General features: G+C 34.6%; 1 pseudogene; it reads right to left on the reverse strand.

Annotated features, from left to right (window-relative positions):
• Nucleotides 1-443: 443 nt before the first annotated feature.
• On the reverse strand, nt 444-756 carry LOC131947578 (S-phase kinase-associated protein 1-like; annotated as a pseudogene).
• Nucleotides 757-23,586: the final 22,830 nt, after the last annotated feature.

A 23,586-nucleotide genomic window follows, 5' to 3' on the forward strand; every position in this document is an offset into this window, starting at 1 on the left:
AACAGTTAGAACTTCAGCGATTAGTTAAAGTTATAACATTTAAAAAATACAACAACCAATTAGAGTATTACATCAATTATTTGAAACAAATACATTTTCTTTCAATGATCCACCCTTTTCTTATGAATATTTCTTACAGTGTTAATATCACACTTTGCTTTTCTATAGTCATGTTTTAATAATATTATAATGTACAGCATGTACGTATAGTATTAGCGTGAGTTGTACTACGGCACTGCTGTAACTGGATAGAGTTAAATATTTTTTTGATTAGTTACTTCCTATCTAAATATGTTTTAAATACATATGGGACACCGTTTTGAACTATTCTATCAAAATTATATAAAACCGAAACCCCAGTTGTAGTAAAATAATTGTGTAAATACTTGTTCATTTTTTTATTATTATTGTCACAAAATAATATTTAAAATGTAACAAACTTTCTAGTGCTGATAGTTTATTACATTAGGCAAGCCTTTGATATCTAAGTAGTTGGCAGCCAAAATCAACTCAAACAAGGTGCCCTGGTCAACTTTAAGAAATTCTGCATCGCAGGAGCAAACATCATGTTCTTTTTTCTTTGTTTTCATCATCTTCAGGTGGTGGAGGGTCATCCCGATGGAAGGTACACCATTGAATTAGCTTCTTTAATATTGCAGCATTAACATTAGGTAGTGGAACAGGTTCATCTTCATCCTCATCCATACCCAAATCTTCTAACATGGTTTTAACAGTGACATATTGTTTATCCATCTCAACATTTACTTACTTTACAATTGATTTTATATTCATATGTAAAAGTGTAAATAAAGGGTAGTTTAATGATAGAAGTGTTTTTTTTTTGTTCTTTATTGTGTTACATTGTTAGAAATGTTTTTTTTTTTTTTTTTTTTTTTTTTTTTTTTTTTTTTTTGCCTCCGACGTGTAATTTACAACGTCAGTTTGCCTTGTCAGGTTCGCTTGAGTATTACAGTTTTCATCATTGGCTTGTGAGGACTGATACAGATTTACAATCATAATACTTCCTTCTGACTCTCCTTCATTTTAGATGGTTTACATAATACAAAACGCCTAAGTAAAATTTTGTTTTTAAACGTGAAAATGCAAATGTGTAGTAAAATGGATTGTTTTCATCGCCATGGTGGTTTTAGGGGGTTTGGGCTTTTAAGTATAGATGAAAGAAATTGCGGATTAAAAAAACACATTTAAATATTATAAGAAGTCGGAATATTGTCAGTACAATCAAATACTGCAAATCAAACATTCTTCATTTTCAAACATATCTATAGCTGTTTTTCCACATGTTTTTAATCAATTTATTTTAAATGTATTGATGAAATACAAATACATAAATACGATGTTTGTACCAGCCAACAACCTAGATGCTGCGATTTGACGCAAAAGTTGAAAGTTTAAAAAAAATGTTTACTTTTAAAATGTGTGTTAAATGATTTCAATTTGTAAATTTTAAATTACCAGGGGAGGCTACACAACTAGATACTTAAAAGTATGTAAAATATATATTTTATTGATTACACACAAACAAACATACAATAACATTGTAGTTAATATTGACCTTAACAACATTAGTTAGAAAACATATTTTTTACAATTAATATACTTTAAAAAAAAAAAAAGTTATCCTAAATTAAAAATAGAAACCTGTAGTATTATAAGGTACAAAAAGCATTATATTAGACAAAGTTCAATATACATCGTTGGTTTCATCCTGTCAACTATATACGTGGTTAATCAATTTATAACAAAAGTAGGTTATCGTACTTTACATCAGATCAAAGTTTAGATTATAGCATTGGACTAGATCAGGGGTCGGCAACCTTTTGAGACGAAAGAGCCAAAAGTTATAATTTTCAAAATTTCCCAGTTATTATAGAGCAACTAACATTTTTATTTTAATATTTGATTAGGACTAGGTAAATAAATGTGATTTGTTATTTAAAATGAATAGCTATAAATATGAAATAATATTTATTCATATAAAACACATGTTTCTCAATAATAATGAGTTTAGTAATCAAATAATATAACTATTCGACTATCCCAATCCACTTGAGAAGAAGTTAACTTTTTTTTTCTTTCTTTAAAGTAAAGACCTCAACACGGCTAACTTTGACTAACTGGCTTGAATATCGGTTTGATAACAGTGTATCGCTCGCTTCTGTCATTTGGTTCTCATCAGGCCTATCTTCCACCCCACAGAGCCCAGGGTAAAATCGTACCCCACCGTCCTGTACCCGGCTCAATATTAAGAAGCTAATAGCTTAAAAGCTGGAGGCCACCAACAGCTCCGTCAGCGTGCTGGTGTACTACAAGATGAGCAGCAAATTTAGGCTCGTCTTTAGGGAGACGTTTTGTATCACAGCGTGCTGGTGTACTACAAGATGAGCAGCAAATTTAGGCTGGTCTTTAGGGAAACGTTTTGTACAACACGTTCAACTGGAAACTAAAGCCTTGGATTATTTCTTCACGTGGGAGTTAATTTTAAATCCAGAAAACATTTACCTATCAATGAGAATCCAGAACCGTATTTCAAGTCACGGAAAAAAAAAATAGACGCCTTGGAAGTCAAGATGTATTTTAGCCTTATTATGAACTTCACGCAAGTAAAATTTGGTTGAATTTTATTGAAATAAAAAAAAATACCAAGGTGAAACAATTAAATTCGTCACATTCGGGTTCTAACTTTATTGCAAAATAGTTTGGTCACACTTTGGACAATCCTTCTCTCGCCACTCCGGAATATGATGTCATTTACACAAGACCCTCCCCCCCCCCCACTTTTTAAAAATAAAATAACATTTTTTTGGAAAACGAGTGATTTAGTAAACATAAATAGAGGCCATGAACCAGAGGAGGCCTTGCGACTTATTAATCTCATAAAAATATTGCTAATATTAGTCATTAAAATACATCCAACAAGTGTAAAGAATAAACCTGTTAGCATCCTCCCCATCCCTTCCCCCCCCCCCCCCCACACAAGATCAACAAAACCTAGTCAATTTAAGCTGATTGTAGCTCAACTGGCTGGTCCAATAACATCAACATCTAGAAACCATGTGATGAAATACCATTAGTAAACAAACGTCACAATTAAAATTAAATTGAATCTGGTTACTTATTACTTCAAAGTTACACCCAAAAAGAAATAAGTTAACGTGCAAGTCATGATGTATTCTAGCCTTATTATGAACTCCACGTAAGTAGAAATTAGTTAATTTTTATTGAAATAAAAAATACCAACGTGAAACAACGGCTTAAAATAAATTAAATTCTGTTTCTTAAATTTTTGCCTCTTCGGAATGAGAAGTCATTTATGGACGAGCCGCTAACAAGATTAGCACATCTTTGGAAAGCGAGCGATTTAGTAAACATAGTTCAAAGAATTATAATGATAGCATCCTCCCCACCCCATACACACATACATTGTTTAATACGTTGTATGCGTTATTGGTTGGCAATGGGTAAAATAATTAAACTAGTCGTAAAAGTTTATGATTTGATTAATTAAAAAATATAAAATGTAAAATGGCTGCATCACAAACATAATTTATTTTTTATAAAATATGTAACATAAAAAATTGTGTTAAGGAATAATTGTATAATTAATGAAACTTGTTATTTACAAGACTTTTAAAAACTTTGTTTTGTGACCTCACTTGGTAATTTAAAAATTACAAATGGAAGCATCGAGTGCACGTTTTAAAAGTAAACAATATTTTTTTAAAACAAGTTCAACTTGTGAGTGTAATTGCACCATATTAAATAAAACATATAATAAAATATTACATATACTGTTATATAATATGTATAAGTATATAAATGTCACATATATTTTACTTTTGTTGTAAATTTCCTCACACGCTTTTGAACGAGTGAAAAATTAAATATCACAAAAAATACCAGTTGAAATACAGCTTAGGACTCCCGGTAAAATATGCAAGCATTATATTCATCATTCCACGTGGAGCAAAGGGACGAAACCACACTACTGCAGCATAACAGGTTGTGGGCGATTCCTCCAAGTCAGGTTCTCGACAAAAAAACTGCTTCTTCTTCATCGACAACTGATATTTTGCTAGCTTGTATACACCTACCTTTCCCTATTACCTTGGAGATTCCAATCTAGTGCCTGCCTGATGATGTTGCTAGTTGGATTACAAACACAGAGGCGTAGCGAAGGGGGGGGGGGGGCAGGGGGGTACATTTGTCCCCGGGCGCCGACCTTAGGGGGCGCCAAATGGGGGTTGGAAAAACAAATTTAAATATCAAATTAGCTGCATTTTTGCTTTATAAATGTAAAAATATATGAGGGGAGGGGTGCGAATCGAAAGTTGGAGGGAGGGGGGGGGGTGCAAACAGACAATTGAAAGGGTTGATCCAGAAAGGGGCGCCAAATTGAAAGTTTGTCCCCGGGCGCCGGGAAGGGTCGCTACGCCTCTGTACAAACATGTTTGCAAAAGCTTGTTATGAAAGGGGCAGGTAACTACGAACATGGGTACGTGGTTACCAGTCTGTTCGTAACACCCACACACATTTAAATAAGAGGAAATAAAGTGAGGTAAACAAATAAAAAAGAGGCAACTCCGGTGTCCCGCTTGTTTTGTCATATACTCGTGGATAATATACCATCTAGATTTGTTTTCTTTAATACATTTTTAAAATTAAATTTTTAGTTTCGGTGTGTATAATTTTAATGCAAAATAAAGCTTTACAAATTGTATTTGTGCCAGCTATGAGGTTTTCAACTGGCACACACCATTGTAGCGGGATGGATGTCACAATTTCCACCACTGACTTACAGACAACGAAACAAATATAACTTCCGTATATTCTAATTTAAACAATGACATCATTCATTTGGCTGCATGGGAAGTTGAGATTCATTTAAAAAAAACGATTATTTAACGATTTTTTTTTAAAATTATAACATTAAAAGAAATCAAAAGAAAATAGCCAAAACATGATTGCATAATGTATTTCCTGAGCCAGCAAAAAAATCACAGTAGAATATGTTTTTTTTTCACATTAAAAAAACTGCTTACTTTTATGTAAGTTCCAATATAAAATGAAATATTACACTTGCAAACATGGTGTATCATGTAGGGAAGGTGATGTAGAGTTATGTGACCTCGGGATGTGATAGGATAATGCTCACTCACCATGTCCACACCAAATCATATCCCATCTTGTCGTCACACCACTGGGATTACAAGCCAAAGTTGAATATTTAAAAAAAAACGATTTAATAACAAGCTTTTATGTAATAATGCAATAAAAACTAGAACATTAATTACACACTACTATTTAAAAAACTTTAAAGAAAAGTATGGGTCACTTTAGTATCTATTGGCTACGTTTACTAATATTTAGGAAGAGACCCTCGCTTTTCTTTATAGTTATTTAAATAATAGTGTATAATTTATTTTCTTATTTTTACACAAAAGCTTGTTATTAAAACATTTTAAGTAATTTGTTTATGATTTTTTCCCGTACTTTATTTATTTACTTTTAAAATGTGTATTAGTTGCAATTACAAAATTTTAAATTACCTGGGGAGATAACACAACTTAGTATTTAAAAGTCATGGAAAAATATATTGTCATTGAATATACTAAACGAGCCGACCCGCGGCATATCATACGCTGATATTTAGTTTTTTTTATTTTCTACTTTTCGGTAATTCATAATTTGTGAATTCGACAGTACCAATGCTGCCACTGAAAATATTTGCTTTGAAACACTATCAAATGGTCGTTAAGGACGATTCCCCCCTCCTTTCCCCCAACCCCTACTCCCACCCCCTTGAAAGCAAACTCCTCTTAGTTATCTCCCCTATGTTTAAAATCGTTTCAAAATACATTATCTGCCCCTAATAGCCGTCACTAAACCCGGTTCTACGATTGTAAACATTTAGCGTGAACCACAGTTCACCAGACCATGTAGGGGTGGGGGTGGTAAGGAGCGCGCTTACAGCTTTGTGTTTTCTATAGTCTCCAAGAAGAGAATTATATATATATAAATATATATATATATATATATATATATATATATATATATATATATATATATATATATATATATATATATATATGTATATATATATATATATATATATATATATATATATATATATATATATATATATATATATATATATATATATATGTATACATATATATATATAGATAGATATATATATATATATATATATATATATATATATATATATATATATATATATATATATATATATATACATATATAATGCCGATTATTATTTATGTTTACATTATTTTAAAAAAACGTACATATTTATTGAATAACTTTCTACATTATATGATTGTTATTGGTTATACATTTTTGTATAATTGAAATGGAAAACCTTAATCTTTATTAGCTACGTAAAGTGTAATCAGAGGACAATTAAGTTGATTTAACGATGAAGGTGTGAATTGAATGGCAACATTATTATTCCTATATTGTTTGTTACCCCCTTAGATGTTTTAATGGAGATAAGGAATATATTTTTCGGCCTTTAGGTTGAGATCAAAGTGTAGCATCTAACTTAGGTCTACACGGATGTCTTAAGTCATGGCTTAAGTCAGTCGTAATTTTAACACCTATGTCATGGACTATCAAGTTCAATCAACCAATCATCGTGTAGAATTACGGGTGTGGGGTGAGGGAATGGTCGTTAAGGGATCACATGTTTATTTTTATCCTTCTTTTTCTTCCTAATTTTTATTTTATTTTCTGATGCTTTAAGATGTAACACTTAAATGTAGGCTCTAAGTAAGTTGTCAGATTCTTAAGTGAGTGGTAAAGTTAGGGAAGTTGCGAGCGGTTAGCAATGTACATGACCCCATGACCCCTCCTATTACTCGACTTCAAATGTTTCACTAGCACATACTTACTATTTATTTCCACCCTGTATAAATGTTGTATATAAATGTTAAAATTGGTCTAAACAGAATATTTTTTTATATGTATACATTTGTAAATCCAACTTCATATGAATAAGAACATATGATAAGAACATTTGACATTATGTAAAATATGTTGATGCTGTTGCACTTGTTTTAAATTGCAAATAAAAGTATTCAAACAAAAAAAAATGTTAACTACACATATTGTACTTATATTTTCATATACAAAGTCGCGTGTTGTCATCGGAGATTCAGTTTAAATTGTGCTGTGTGTCGATTGATTCATCGTTCTATATACTTTCGTCTACTCGTTCGCAAACGTATACGTGAGTTAAACGCATACATTTTAATAAATTAAAAGATTTCTAACATGTTTATACATATAGGCCTACATAATATGTAATAGCCTAGGTAATATTTTATTATTTGTTTATTTAATATGTTGTGATTACACGCCAAAATGAAAAGTTAATTTTTGAAAAATATTGTCTATTTTTAAAAAGTAAGTTTCCTCCAATTCTATATTTTAAATTACCAGGGGAGAACACACAACTATGTTTTTAAAGTCATTTAAATAACAATAGTTTTATTTGTTTTACAAACATTTTTGCTAACACAATTTTTATAGACTTATTTTTATAAACCAAAAAAGAACACTTTTTAAGACATATTTTCTAGAATATATATTTTTTATTTAACAAAAGTAACAATTTTACTTTCAGTTTAGTTGTAAAACCAATGACTTTATAAACTACTTAAGCTATAGTAATGCGAACATTATTATTAATTAATACTACCTTAATGATTCCGAATATCTGGAAATCATTTTTTTTTTTTTGATTTTACCTACTGTATTGTACCAGAGGCGCAACGGGAGGGGGGCTGTCCCAGGGCGCCGACCCTATGGGGGCGCCAAAATGGGTTGAAAAAACTAATTGAATGTTCGAGGGGGAGTGCAAATCGAAAGTTTGTCCCCGGGCGCCGGGAAGGATCGCTACGCCTCTGTATTGTACTTATATCTTTTTTGTTTATCTGATGCTTTCCAAAATCTGTAACGGGCAGCCGAATACATTTCTTGTAGTGCTCCATCCAAACGCCTTCCTTCTATTCTCCCCACCGTCACCAGCCCCGCATTATATTTGATAGACCGTTGGGGTCAACCGTGTATGACGTCAACAATGGGGAAGGGGAGAGATTCGAATAAAGTCGACTTTTGTGGACGAGTGGGACTGACGGGGGGAGGGGGGTCAAATAAAGTCGACTTTTGTGGACGAGTGTGGACGGACGGACGGGGGGAGGGGGGTCAAATAAAGTCGACTTTTGTGGACGAGTGTGGACGGACGGACGGGGGGAAGGGGGTCAAATAAAGTCGACTTTTGTGGACGAGTGTGGACGGACGGACGGGGGGAGGGGGGTCAAATAAAGTCGACTTTTGTGGACGAGTGTGGACGGACGGACGGGGGGAGGGGGGTCAAATAAAGTCGACTTTTGTGGACGAGTGTGGACGGACGGACGGGGGGAGGGGGGTCAAATAAAGTCGACTTTTGTGGACGAGTGGGACTGACGGACGGGGGGAGGGGGGTCAAATAAAGTCGACTTTTGTGGACGAGTGTGGACGGACGGACGGGGGGAGGGGGGTCAAATAAAGTCGACTTTTGTGGACGAGTGTGGACGGACGGACGGGGGGAGGGGGGTCAAATAAAGTCGACTTTTGTGGACGAGTGTGGACGGACGGACGAGGGGAGGGGGGTCAAATAAAGTCGACTTTTGTGGACGAGTGTGGACGGACGGACGAGGGGAGGGGGGTCAAATAAAGTCGACTTTTGTGGACGAGTGTGGACGGAAGGACGGAGGGAGGGGGGTCAAATAAAGTCGACTTTTGTGGACGAGTGTGGACGGACGGACGAGGGGAGGGGGGTCAAATAAAGTCGACTTTTGTGGACGAGTGTGGACGGACGGGGGGAGGGGGGTCAAATAAAGTCGACTTTTGTGGACGAGTGGGACTGACGGACGGGGGGAGGGGGGTCAAATAAAGTCGACTTTTGTGGACGAGTGTGGACGGACGGACGGGGGGAGGGGGGTCAAATAAAGTCGACTTTTGTGGACGAGTGTGGACGGACGGACGGGGGGAGGGGGGTCAAATAAAGTCGACTTTTGTGGACGAGTGGGACTGGCGGACGGGGGGAGAGGGTTGGGTGCTTATGGTCATTCTAGCCGTCCACATGTTGAACCGCGGAAAAAACAACACACATCGTTTCAAGTTAATTTATAAACATTTAAAAAAACTGAAACTTGTGTTTAAGAGGCAATTAGATCCAGTCCCTAATAAATTGTGTAACCTAATCACAGAAAGCCAAATCATTATTTTTAATCAAAGCATAAGACGACGTAGACATAATAAACTCAAAATAACCACATTATAAAACATAAAAGAAAAAGAAACAGCGCATGTACTTTTAACAGTGTCCGACCCCATTAAACGGTTAGCTCGTGGTACATGTCCATACTGACTGAGTTGTTTTGAGACCTCTACATTTTCGTTTTGATCTCTCTAAGTCATCTTTCATTTATCGCTCCTGGATCAGTCTCTCGATGTCTGCATACATTTTATTATTGCACAGATACAAACATCATAATTTACATGAACTAACTAAAACTACACTCGTATATTGGCCCTACACCTTTAAAAATATTCAACTACACTTTTTTTTTTCTCTTTAAATTTTGCAACTGGTGATATTGTTAACAGTTAATATTGACGACGTGTATCTATTGTAGGTTATTAGTACAGCTGGATCCAGCATTGTTTTGTTGTTTCTATATTTAGCAGATATGATCACATATCTCCCTTGTAGGAATTAATTTGCATTTAAAATAGTTTTTTTAATGTAATTAAACATTAATTAGACTGAAAATAATTATTTTTACTCTTTTATTTTGAAATTATTTGTCTTAGTGTTAGCCCCTTATCAGTGTCAACAGGTGCGATTCGCACCCCCCCCCGTCTCGCGACGCCTCTAGTTTAAAGTTTACTACCATTAACGTAACTACCCTACTGTTAGGTAAATTCAAATAGTGACGTATAAATCGTTCATGTATTAAGATGAACAATTTCTAACGAGCTATTGTCGGTATCGAAAAACTTCATTATGTTGGGGCGCCAAAATGGTTTGGAAAAATAAATTGAAAGGTTGAGGGGGGGTTCAAATCGAAAGTTTGAGTGGGGGGGGGGGGGGGGTGCACATCAAAAGTTTGAGGGGGGGGGGGTTGAAAATCGAAATCTTGGGGGGGGGGGGGGGGGTTAAAATCGAAAAGTTTGTCCCCGGGCGCCGGGAAGGGTCGCTATGCCTCTGAGTGACAGACGTGATGTTTTTTTATGGATGACCCCCGAAACCCACAGTTATCCAACGGATGACGGGTATTCTAGTCTATATACTACTAAAACTCAACTTTGTTTACATGTTTGAATATTTATTTGTTTGCCTGATCGAAAATTGTGATATGTTCGACTCTATCTGGAGAGCTGTAAAATAGTATGTAGGTAGAGAATAATTTTTTAATGCAGACAGACTGTTGATCACAAATTTATTTAAAGACGTTAATTAATTTATTGATTTATTCATAGTTAAATTAACCGTATTTTTTAAAAAAATGTTAATACTTTGAATAAACTTTGTGGGGATAGTGACGTCCCTTGATGTGTTTACTTTTTGGTTCAATAAAAATGGCGGACCCCATCATAGACTTTGTGGCTATTCAAAAGTTTAACGCGTTACAAAGCTAATTTTCTGCCGGCTATAACTTAAACAATACGTCCGTTTGCTGTATTTATTACGTTCCAACACTTATATCAATTTTCAACTGTCTTTTTCATTTAGTTTTACAATAAATTTCTCTAGGTCTAAAGATCAGCTGTCGAAGGAAAGTTATTTATAGATCTAGATCTAGAATCTAAAAATCTAGGTCAAATCCAAGATTTATTAGTTATAAATACAATAAAAAAAACGAAACTTTAGCAAACCAGTCGTAGATCTAGAATATAGATGATTCTATCTAGATTTAGATAATAATGAGTTTCTATATACTAAACTATTTTAGACCTTTATTATTTTATATAAATCTTTTTTTGTATAGCTATGAAATATGCTAATTAGGAAATGCTAGATGCGGGGCCTATTTGCATAACGTAAGATTCATACGCGGCTTCTATACCGCTAAGTGTGCAAAATTATAGACGTAAACTCTAGATATAGCTCAGTCGTAGATCTAAAATATAGATAATTTTCTATCTAGATTTAGATAATAATGATTTTCTATATACTAAACTATTTTAGACCTTTATTATTTTATATAAATCTTTGTTTGGAATATTGTAATTTTGAAATGCTCGCTCCGGGCCTTTAAGCGTAGCTAATGATTAGATCTAGATTCTAGGTCTAGCAAGAAAAACTAAACATAAGAAGACTTAAGCAAAAGAGTCGTAGAATCTAGACTAGATCTAGATAATTCTATCTAGATCTAGATAATTTCAGACCTTCTTTATTTTATATAAATCTTTGTTTGGCTAATTTAAGATAAAATTTAATTTGAAAGTTACTACTACTAGAGTTAGATCTAGATCTATGCGCGTAAGGAGACTCAAAGTATAGTATAAAACTTCACTTGGAATGTCACGAGTAAATAGCTAACTTGGTAGTGAGGTCGGCTCTCATGTGGGTGGCACAGGTTCTAGACCAATTCGTCAATGATTTTTTTTTTCAATTTTTTTTTTAGATGTGAATAATAAAGTTGCCTATCTGAACTTGGCAGGATACAGGGCTGGTGAAGTAGAGTTTGTCTGTTTCTTTGTCCTAAGCATATGAAAGGATAGTGTGGTCAGAGTCATGCTCGGCTGGAATCGTTTTTTAAACGATAAAAACATGTTGTCTGAGACTTGGCGGGACACTGGGCAGGTGAAGTAGAGTTGAGTAGGTCACCTATGAAGTCAGTATATGAAGGGATAGTCCGAAATCGGTGTTTTCTGTGTTTTTAAAAGATAAAAAACATTTTTTTTGAAAGTGGGGTCTGTTTTTTTTTGACGATAAGTGACACTGCAGTAGCGTAGCGAGGAGGGGGGGGGGGGCGGGAGGGGAGGCGGGGGGGGGGGGGAAAGGGGAGGTGGAGGGAGGTGGAGGGGGGGGGGGGGCGGGGGGGCATATGTTGGGGCGCCAAAATGGTTTGGAAAAATAAATTGAAAGGTTGAGGGGGGTTCAAATCGAAAGTTTGAGTGGGGGGGGGGGGGTGCACATCAAAAGTTTGAGGGCGGGGGGTTGAAAATCGAAATCTCTTGGGGGGGGGGGGGGTTAAAATCGAAAAGTTTGTCCCCGGGCGCCGGGAAGGCTCGCTATGCCTCTGAGTGACAGACGTGATGTTTTTTGATGGATGACCCCCGAAACCCACAGTTATCCAACGGGTATTATCGTTACAGCTGGTGATGGAAGCGGAAATAAGCTCCCACTTTATTTTGGGGATAAGCTCCCTCTTTATGTTGGGGATAAGATCCCACTTTATGCTGGGGATAAGCTCCCACTTTATGGTGGGGATAAGCTCCCACTTCAAGGTGGAGGTAAGCTGCCACTTTATGGTGGGGATAAGCTCCCAATCCACTGTGGGGATTAGCTAACACTTAAAATTGGGGTTAAGCTCACTCTTCACTGTGGGTATAAGCTCTCACTTAAAATTGGGGATAAGCTCAAACTTCACAAGAAATGCCCCTTACATCCCACGTCACTGAAAGTTTCTGACAACCAGATCCAGCTCTTGACCAACACGTGTGGCCCAGTCTCTGAGCCCGGCCAATCGCATTTTAAACAAACAATACAAGGGGAAGACAAGTAATCTTATGTTATGGTATTTCGATTTTAAATGGGATTGTTTTAAATTAAAAAACATTGGTTCTAGCGCTTGGTTGCATTTGTTATTTAACGTTGTTGTTAAAGAAATACTTAGTAATAATATTTATGTCAGAAGGTTAAATGTTAGGATTCGTGTTTTACATTTGATGTTAGGGTTAAACGGTTAAACTAGAGACACGTTTGGTTTACTTGTGGTTTGAGTTTGATTTATGTCACGGGCGGAACTACAGTGCCGCCAGACCCCGCAATGCGGGGGGGCCCACGACGTTTAGGGGCCCAATTCCGACAAAAAAAAAACCAATGAATTTTCTTTTCATAAATAATGTTTTTCGTGCGGCTTGATAGTGTTTTTGTAAAAAAAAAAAAACAGTTCTACTATAGCAGTGATTGTTCTACAGTAACTAACACACACTGATGCGTAGAAAAATATAAAATCCACAAGAGCTGTACTTTGAAAGATAGGCAAACGTTCAGACTACTTCCACGACTTACTGCCCTTCATTAAAACACGGGTGCCCATAAAGCTCATTTGAATAGTTTTGTACTATGTAAATTAAAAAGCAATTTATTCTCTTAATTATTATTTAAATAAGGCATACTAAAGGATATTATAGCTATAAAAATGAATGCATTCAAAACTAATAAAATAAATACAAAAAATCATAAAAATAAACATAATTCGTGAAACCATTGCACAAATCAAGCTTACGTGTTTATATAACTTTTACCAGCTTACATAATATAAGTTTTTACATTTTTCGGTAAACATAAAAATGTAAAAAAAAAAAAAAAAAAAAAAAAAAAAAAAAAACCCGATTTGTAAAACACGATTATTGCGGGGGCCCGAAATGAGTTCGGACTTATTGTTGTCTGGTTTGTTATCTCAGAGTGGTTATATACATTGCAATGAAATAGATTAAAATACTCAGGTAATAGAGTATATATATATATATATATATATATATATATATATAGGGGGGGCCCTAATTTTTTTTTTGCGGGGGAGCCTTTTTTTTCTAGTTCCGCCACTGGTTTATGTTACGTATTTAGCTTAGTGTATAGCCTGTGAGATAATTGTGTTATTTATCCTCGGGACTATATGATAATTCTAATGTTAAGACAAGGCTTTCGAGCAGGCAAAGAGGCAGTGACCTAATTATAAGTTAGGATTTTTACAGCAGAATGTAAGAGATGAAACGCTAATCTTCTGTTTTTATCGGCGTTGTTTTATACACATGAACATATTTTGATCATACTATGATATATTTATAATTATTAAGATAAAGAAATTGTTTACATTTTGTACAGTTAATTATTATGATTTCTATTTTTTAAGAAGTTGGAAAAATATATGTAGCTTCTTTATTTTTGAAAAGTAGGTCTACCTTCAATATAGTAAAATAAATTAACTTTTCTTACAATGCTCCGCCCTTTTCTGGTAAACATAAATCTTAATTCTTCTATACAACACAGCAATGTTGTAACTTGATAGATCGGTATTATATTAGTTTTTTTTTTGTTTTGTTACTTCCTCCATATTATAGTTTAAACAAGCAAGGGAAACAACTTTTAATTATAATTCAATTTAAAACATAAACCAATACTCCAGGAAAAATGAAAATCCTTGTTAATTTTGTTTTCTATTCTATTAGGATTAATAAACGTTATGTAAAATGTGTGTGTTCTTTTAAAAGTTTATTGATATTAATAGAACCTAACTCACGTTTAGGGAAATTAAAGGCGGCTGGACATAGTGCTGACAACACTATTTCTGTATATGCCGAGGTCACAGAAACAAGTGAACTCTATTTCACTTGTCCTATAGACCGTCAGGTTTGAAAAGGGAACTTTACCCTTCACGTTACTTAATCCTGCTATCTTGTTCATGTAACTTAACATAAAAGTAATATGTTTTGACTACTTTAGTACCCATGCAGTATTTAAATAAAACATACTTTTTTATGGAGTACCAAGAAAAAAATAAAGAAAATTGCTCGTATGCAAACAAGAATTATTTTACTGTATCTTTCCTTTTTAAAAGAAATTAATATTTATTTGGTTAATGTTCTGCAATAAACAGATAAAATTACATTTTCTAAAAATTACATACTAAACTATTTATTTTATAATTTTTTTACATTTATTTTAATTGCAATAATATTATTTTAAAAGTACAACAATCATTTATTTGTTTCTCATAGTGCCATTTAATGTACTTCTATTGTAAATTATTTTAACAACAAAGTTTAAAGTTGTTTCCCTTAGGTTTTCCATTTAAAAATGGGAAAAAATGTATTACTAAATGTTTCTATTTTCACCACAACCATATATTCTAAAATTTCAAACAATTATACAATACAATACAATACTATACAATACTTTATTTTCCTAATATTACTTTATTCTGATACAATGAGATATAATTAGGATCATCTATGCATTGTGATATTATTAAAATATAAGGATGTGAAGTGTTTTATTTTTTCTACCCACACCTCCATCTAGTTTATATCCTGATGTAGATCTCCACTAACCACTTCAAATATTTTGTACAACACAACAGCTAACCACTTTAAATATTTTATACAACACAACAGCTACAAACTACATGCAGATTTAAAGTTGTCATTGATCTAAGCAAAAGATAGTTGCCATAGTTTCGGAATTAATTCATTTAGCCATTCTTGTACATGATGATGTCATTGATGACACACGGTAACAGTGAGTGGAACTTACTCTACTTTTGGTCATTTCAAAAGCCTATAACTTAAATACTCTGGCTTCGTCATCATGAACACCAATGTTTCTTTCAAACTTTTTTTTCCGGGGGAGGGGGCTCTTGATATTTTCCTGGGGGCGGACTAAATATCCGAGGGAGGAGTGGGGGTAGATGACACTGTTAAAGTATATATTTTATATTCTGTTCTGGGGGTGGGGTGGGGGGACAGTAGACCACAGTCAGAGATCAAGTTCAGTCAAGCGTGTGCACATACCGGTGGGGTATTAAGAAAGTGTGGGGGGGGGGGGGGGGGGGTAGAGACATCATGTTAGACATTTAGAACCCATCAAAACAACTGTTGTGTTACATGTGTCAATACACCCGACATTATGTTAATTTCTTCAGGTCAAATAACTGTGCTGTAACGATTATAAATAACGTAATTATCAGCATGCTTTTTTTTTAAACACCTTAATTAGCATCTGTTCTGCAAATGTTTAAAGGGTAAATTGACCAACGTTCTGAGCTAGACTTACCCAACTAACTTAGTCTTATTAAGCTATTCGTCAGTTATGAACTGTGACATTTTCTCGTAAGAACAATTTTCTTGTAATAAAAATTTGGTTACTTCAGAGTAATCTTGCATGAGATCACTACAACTACTTTTTATAACTCTTTTTAGCTTACTAATGGCGTCCAGTGAACGTGTTTTATAATTTTTTTTTCAAAGTCAAAATATCAATTTCTTGTATTTTACGAACAAATTATAGTAAAAGAGATCCAATACATTAAAAGTTATATTTACCTTATCAAATACCAATATCAATAGCGTATGACTTGTGAGCAATTTTAGAATAAAGACCATCATCTTACATGCTAGTATCAATAGTCAGATAAACTATTTAATGAATATTTAAACGTCATATCTATTTCTGAATGTTGCTAATGTATGATTGAATTACTGTAAAGCCACGTAAAATATTTAATTAATGCTACAATTGAAACGCCTGCAGAAACACTGCAATTAGCTACCCTGCCACCTGACGTTAATTAACCTTCTTATCTTATTTGTTCTTAATTGTAATGTTGGAAGGGATTTTCTCCAACACAATTACGTATTACGTGTCAGCTCTGACTTCAGCTCGATTTCAGAGTTTCTTTCAGGTATGTCTTCGGTCCCCCCCCCCCCCTTCCTTTAAGAAAACCCGACGGGCCCTACCCCCTCCCGATAATATCATGTATATAGAAAATATATACTGTTACCAGTGTCCAACTCCCCCCCCCCCGGAAAATTTAGCCCCCCCCCCCCCCCCACACACAAAAATTGGAATGTGCCCCCCCCAGGGGGGGGGGGGGGCAACGTCTGAATAAAATAGCTTACCATTGCTTCTGTCCACACAAGAACAAACTACAAGGCCGCAGTTGTTTGATTTTGGAGTTGTCTCTCCTAGATGAGTTGCTGTTCCTAGCTTTCTTACCTCACATGCCCGGACTTTTCGGTTTAGCAGCCAAAAGTTTTACTGAACCAACCGCGATAACCCCGTTAATTAAACCAACCGTAAGATAGAACGTATGTTAATTCACATCATTTAGCAAATGGTAATTAGTTGGAGCCCAATTACGACAACTGCAGGTTTAATTTTTATTTCTTTTTACATTTGGAAATTTACTTGTAGTTTCCCATGTCGGTTTCAATCGATAACATGATTCAAGTTGTTTTAAAATAACACAGGTAGGGCTTCGATTGTCATGTGATCATATTAATGTAGCCTAGCTAAAATAAAATAAAAATTGACGTTGTTCGGCAACGTAAGAAACACATTTTAAATTTTTGAGAAAAGAAATGAAATCGATATTTGTTTATTAAACAATTATATAATATCGGGTTTTTTAAAGTAATAATTATTATCTCATCATTTACATTCATTAATATTCCTCACCTTCTTTTCCCGTTTGTGCCCAAGACATATGGGGCAGATGGAGCAGAGTTCATCTGTTTCAATGCCCTCGGAATACATTGGAATAATGTGGTCAGCACTATGCCTACCCGCCTTTACTTTCCCTAACGTGAGTTAGGTACCCATCAGAGCTGGATGGGCTTAGCGGCTTTCTGCTGTTTTGAACCCGGGTTCGATCTCGATACTTTCGGGTTATTATTTTTTAATGATCTTAGTTCTCTAGAAAATATAGGAACATTGTTGTTGTGTCCATGTGTTTCAAGAATTAACATGATTAGAAGCACGCATCATGGCATGGCATAGCGGTAGAGAGCTAGCCTGCTAATAAAAAATCCTTTAGTTCAAATCTCGGACTTGAGTCTGTAGAACGTCCTTAAGTGTATGCAGCTCTGAGGGATACCCAAAGCACGTTAGGGAAACATGTATGCTAAGGTCTTTAAAACAGATACACTCTACTTCATCTGTCCAAAGTACCTTGGGCAGGAACAAAAAAAATATGAAGATGTTGTAGTTGTACACATTTAAAATAGTAATTTCTAACTTATATATTTTTTTTTCTAACTTAATTCATTATTTAGTAAAATATATGTATTATGATGTCATCACAAATGCGTACTATGAGACCATCTGAACAGGACTTTTAAGTACAATTTGTTTACATTCTACACGTGTGCTTATATTCTACACGTGTATTTATATAACAGATGTTGCCTTCTATGCTAATCTTTAGGAGGTTGGTGAGGATATCGTCGATTAAGCCGACAGATGAAAGGGATAATTAGCATATGATTTTATAATAAAAGCACTCAACATTCGCCATGAATCTACAGTCGTCTACAGTCCAGGTAATATAGACAGAAAAAAATGTGCTTTTTAAATATATTGTCAAATATATTTTTTTCCTTATCCATTGCATAAAGTATAATCTTTATAATGTACCCAGGTCACACAGTAAGCTACTGGTTCAAAAATGATAAACTGTTTGAAAAACTTAACGCCCTGGAACTTTTGTGAAATATACCTATAGTCCATAGACGTTGGCGATTTCTGATTTCAATTGATCAATCAGATTTGCTAATTGCTTTGTGAATTCATTTTTGAAAATATGTTATGAGAGTAACAATGTTTAAAATTATGATTAATGTATAATGTGTCTTCCATTACTGGCGTTTAGAAATATTTCTAAAATGTGTATTATTTATAAACATCCAATTTAAAGTGGAACTCTTCTTTAAGGCAATCTTGTAGGCTTCAAAATGCGTTTTGCAAGTTTTAAAACATATTGCATTGTTGAAAGTTTAGAAATATATTTCTTTTCAGATTATGTGATTTAGCTGTCAAAGGAAACAACTTAAAACTTCATATTAAAAATTGCATAAAACGGCAGTAGATTAAATTGTTCTAAAATAATAAATAAATCATGGTTTAGCTATTAATTAAATGCATTGCAATTTATGTGTTGGTCAAAATATATTATTTTAAATTTGTAAATGTTTAAAATTTTAAAATATTTTTCTATTGTACACTTAGAAAATTAAGATTTTTTTTCCTTTTAAAAGAAAAACTCTTGATTTATTAATGCTGTTTACGGCAAAGTTTTTTGGGTAATTTATTTTATGCAAAAAAAAAGTGGTTGATAATATAATGGTTCCTTTTAAATTAGATTGAACTACCACAACACCACAGGGAAAGGGGTGTGGGAGGGGGTGAGGATTATGTCGGTATCACTAAATATTGAATTAGCGGAGTTGAACTACGTCCAGTTTTGTTTATATCAATATTATCGATTGCATATTTTAATTACATCTCAATTAAGAAATAAAAGAGTGAGAACGGCCGATAACGCTTAATTTTTTGCAATGCACGGTTTTTATTTAATAATTGGAATTGTTAATTTCAGAAACAATTAAAATTTTACATTTGACTAATTAGATAGAAAATGGAAATTTAAAACAAATGAGCTATTCTTTAGATAATTCATTGAGCAACCATTTTGTTGTCTTTATGTACACAATGAAAGTACTTACAAGAAATAACCCTTAATAAATACATACACACACATACACGCACACACTCACGCTTACGCAAGCGTACAATCGCACACGCACACATGCCCACACTGTTAGCACCTGGGAAAACATGCAATTTTATGTTTATGATTTTAACACAACAGTCCAAAACTTTTCGTACCAAATTTAAACAAAAACCAGTTATTGCTTCAAGATTAACAAAGTCTAGCTATTTTACCTTGAAATTAGCTCACCTACACTATTTGTAGAGTAAAATCAACAGTTAGAACTTCAGTGATTAGTTAAAGTTATAAAATAAAATTAAAAAAACTTCAACCAATTAGAGTTTTACATCAATACATTGCAACAAATACATCTTCTTCCAATGATCTACCCTTTTCTAATGAATAGTTCTTATAGTGTAAATATCACACTGCTTTCCTATAGTCAAGAGTAGTATATTAGGTCCCTTTTGGGTCGGTTTTTTGGCGGAGCAGGATGTGGGAAGGTACAATGACATATAGCAAAATACTCGGGAGCAGGGAAGGGTGAAGGTACAATGACATATAGCAAAATACTCCCAGCCTGGCGCATCGGGATGTGGAGGGTGGGTGAGCAGGATGCGCTGCAGGTACAACGACATATAGTAAAATACTACGCCAACTGGGGTTGGCGGAGCAGTGAAGGGTGAGTCACCTTTTGGTGACCTTGTGACGTAATCATTGACCTTGTGACGTAATCACCGACCTTGTGACGTAATCAGTCACATTGTGACGTAATCATTGACCTAGTTACGTAATTTTAATGTGTTTTTTAATGAGTTTTAATGAGTTTTAAAAATTTTAATTAATTTTTGACCTAGTTACGTAATTTTAATGTGTTTTTATTACGTAATTGTTTAATTTGTTTGATTTAAATTGTTTAATTACTTTGTTTATATTGTGTAATTTTTATTAACGAGTTACGTAATTTGATTATTTGTTTACTTTTTAATTATTTTTTATTTTGTTTATTTTTAATTTTATTTTATTTTATAATTAGTTAAATTATTATTAACTAGTTACGTAATTTGATTTTAATTTTTTAAATTTTTAAATTTAAATTTTAAATTTTAATTGATTTTAATTACTTTGTATTTTGTTTGTTTATTTTGTTTGTTTACTTGTTATTTAATTTGATTACTTTGTTTATATTGTGTAATTTTTATTAACGAGTTACGTAATTTGATTATTTGTTTACTTTTTAATTATTTTTATTTTGTTTATTTTTTTTTTGTTTAATTTGTTTGAAATTCATTTTAATTTTTATATTCTCCAACACAACGACCGTGTATTCATTTTAATTAGTTTGCTTTTAATTTCTTTGTTGTACGCCGTTTGAAATAAAAGACTAACACTAGCGTGTACTAGAAAGTGTCATTGTGTATAACATCCATTTAACCACAGCTGTTACTTATAAGCGACAGCTTGTACTTATCGATCCGCCCGTGAGCCTCCCCGGCGCTCCCCGTGGTTGCTTAATAGCGGACTCACTGAAGCGATCACAACAGGTAATTAATCGAAACCATTAAGTCCCTCTCCGCGTTAAGTGTGGCGACAGCTGGTGCTGTAATTAGTCACGGCTCTCGGCTTTTTTCATTAGACTTCAGCTGTACATGAACTATGTTCACATATCGTACGCCCGGTCATTCTTTGATCAAATTAAAAAAATTTGTTTCCACATGTCCTGCGAACCGTCCCTTGCTATGTATGAAAGATTAATGGTTGTAACTATTCGCTTATAGCGAGAGTCAGCGAAAACAAAAATATATTTAAGGGTCGGAATTTTCTTTCAACCACCGTTAAGTCAGGTTTTGAGACGAAACGAAGTCTCGGTAGGTTCGTGTTTTTTAATGGGCGACAGGGCGACTTGATGCGTTGGTACGTAGGTATGCGGGGTTAAGGTTCTATAACTCTATATATTTAAATACGTTTTTTTTTTTTTTATTCAAATGAGTTTACTCCCCCTAACGTAAGTACATGTAAAGAGGGATTTCCTATAGATCTGTAATGAATTAGGCCTTTTTGACTATGACTTGTTGCCCAGGTGTTGACATGATACGCTTTTTTGAGATATACATACACACACACACACACACAAACACACACACACACACACACACACACATGCGCGCGCGCGCGAAATTCATACTAGGTCGGTAATGGCGGAGAGAACTTATAGGTATACATTATTATGGCGACAACAAAAGCGACTCTTATTTTATTTACATGAAAGCGTGTTTTCCAAAAAGGGTCACCATGCCATTGTCATTTTCGCAGCGGGGTTTATTTTAAGTGTACCCCGTGCACGGTTGTTTACATTTTAAAAGACGTGTCGCGTGTCTTCCCCTTACGGCTTCCCTAATAGAGAAACGAGAGGAAAGACAACTGTTCTAAAATTAGAACAGACTTGTCTACACACACGAGTATCGTCCCTTGTGAAAAAAAAAATTCGCGTCAGATTCCTTAACTAAACAGTCAATTTCTTTAACAAGTTAAAAAATAATTTAGGAAGACAAGGGTTAACAACATTAGACGCTACCGTTTTTGTTTCCTGTGACGACAAGGCACAATACACTTTTGTATTTTATGTCTCAAGTAGAGGGTGGGATATTTTTTCTTTGTAAGCGTGTTGTAAACAATGGGTAGAGGAAGCGATTACTAGGTAAGAGGGGAGAGAACGTGACGTACATCGCGATATTTGAAAACATGGCGATGTTTAACCTCAACCAAAAAAGGCAATGAACCTAGAAGGAAGACGAATATATATCTTAGTCTTGCAGCAGACTACCTCCCCATGTTCGCTTTAGTATTACAGTTTTCATCAAACTTCTTTTTGACTTGAACTTCGTTAATTTTTAAGAAAGTTTACTTACACATAATACACTACGTCTAATGACAAGTTTTTATTTTTACCACTCAATGTATTTTCTTTTTCTATACCTTACATTGTCATCTTAATTTTTGATCACCTTAGTAAAAATTTGCTTAAGATTATAAACTTCAAGTTTTAAAAAACAACAACGTCGTGTCAAATGACACACCGTTTAAAATGTCTACATTTAAAGTTCACCAAAATAATGACGTAAAAACTAAATATCATATGACATTAGCATACATATCATTCAATCTAATCACTCTAAAGTACAAATCAATAATTTTTATTGATTAAGGGGCTGGGTGAGTTATTTTTATCACTATTCGCCCTTCCCCTTCCCTTTGTCCGCAACCCCTTTCCCCTTCTCCCATCCAACCTTGCGTCATCACACTAACCTCAATACCAACCGCTAGATACACAGACCGTACCACTACCCATTCTATTCCATTTAAGAGACAAAGGCTGTATGACAATCCTAAAGACAAATATTTATTCAACTAATATCACAACCCCTAGACACTACTCCAACAGACTAGGCTATGTAAGTTGTAGACGCCACTCCTCGTTGAATATCTCTTGCACCCTACCTACATCGACAACTTTGTCCGCCGCCCTCGCCCTATCCCTAAACACCCGCTTGATAAACACACCATACCACTACCCACACTATTCCCTTGGACAGACAAAGGACAAAGTAACAGACAAACATTTATCCCCCTTCGTTTACTGTCACAAGTGACAACGTTCCCATCCAACTCCGAAACATCCATGCCCCAATTTCGAAACCAACCTCGTTGAAAACTCCCCTGACCCTAGTTTAACTTTGCCTCACCGATTCCAAAACAGTCCTGTACCAAACATCCATGTACCAATTTTGAAACCTGTCTTGTTGAAAACAAAAAGACCGTCCCACTCTAGTGTAAACTCTACCCCGATCAACTCCGAAACAGGGATGGTCCTCGTTTGAAACCTGCCTCGGTGAAAACAAAATCCTTCCCACTCTAGTATAGACTCGGCCTCTAACACTTCAAAAACATCCCTGTACCAACTTTGAAACACAACTCGGTGAAACCCAAACTCCCCCAACGCTAGTTTAAACTCTTCCCTCATCACTTCAAAAACATCCCTGTACCAACTTTGAAA

The sequence above is a fragment of the Physella acuta genome, unplaced genomic scaffold (genome assembly GCF_028476545.2).
Source record: "Physella acuta isolate Inbredline_101_S28 unplaced genomic scaffold, ASM2847654v3 ptg000600l, whole genome shotgun sequence".
Lineage (NCBI taxonomy): Eukaryota > Metazoa > Mollusca > Gastropoda > Physidae > Physella > Physella acuta.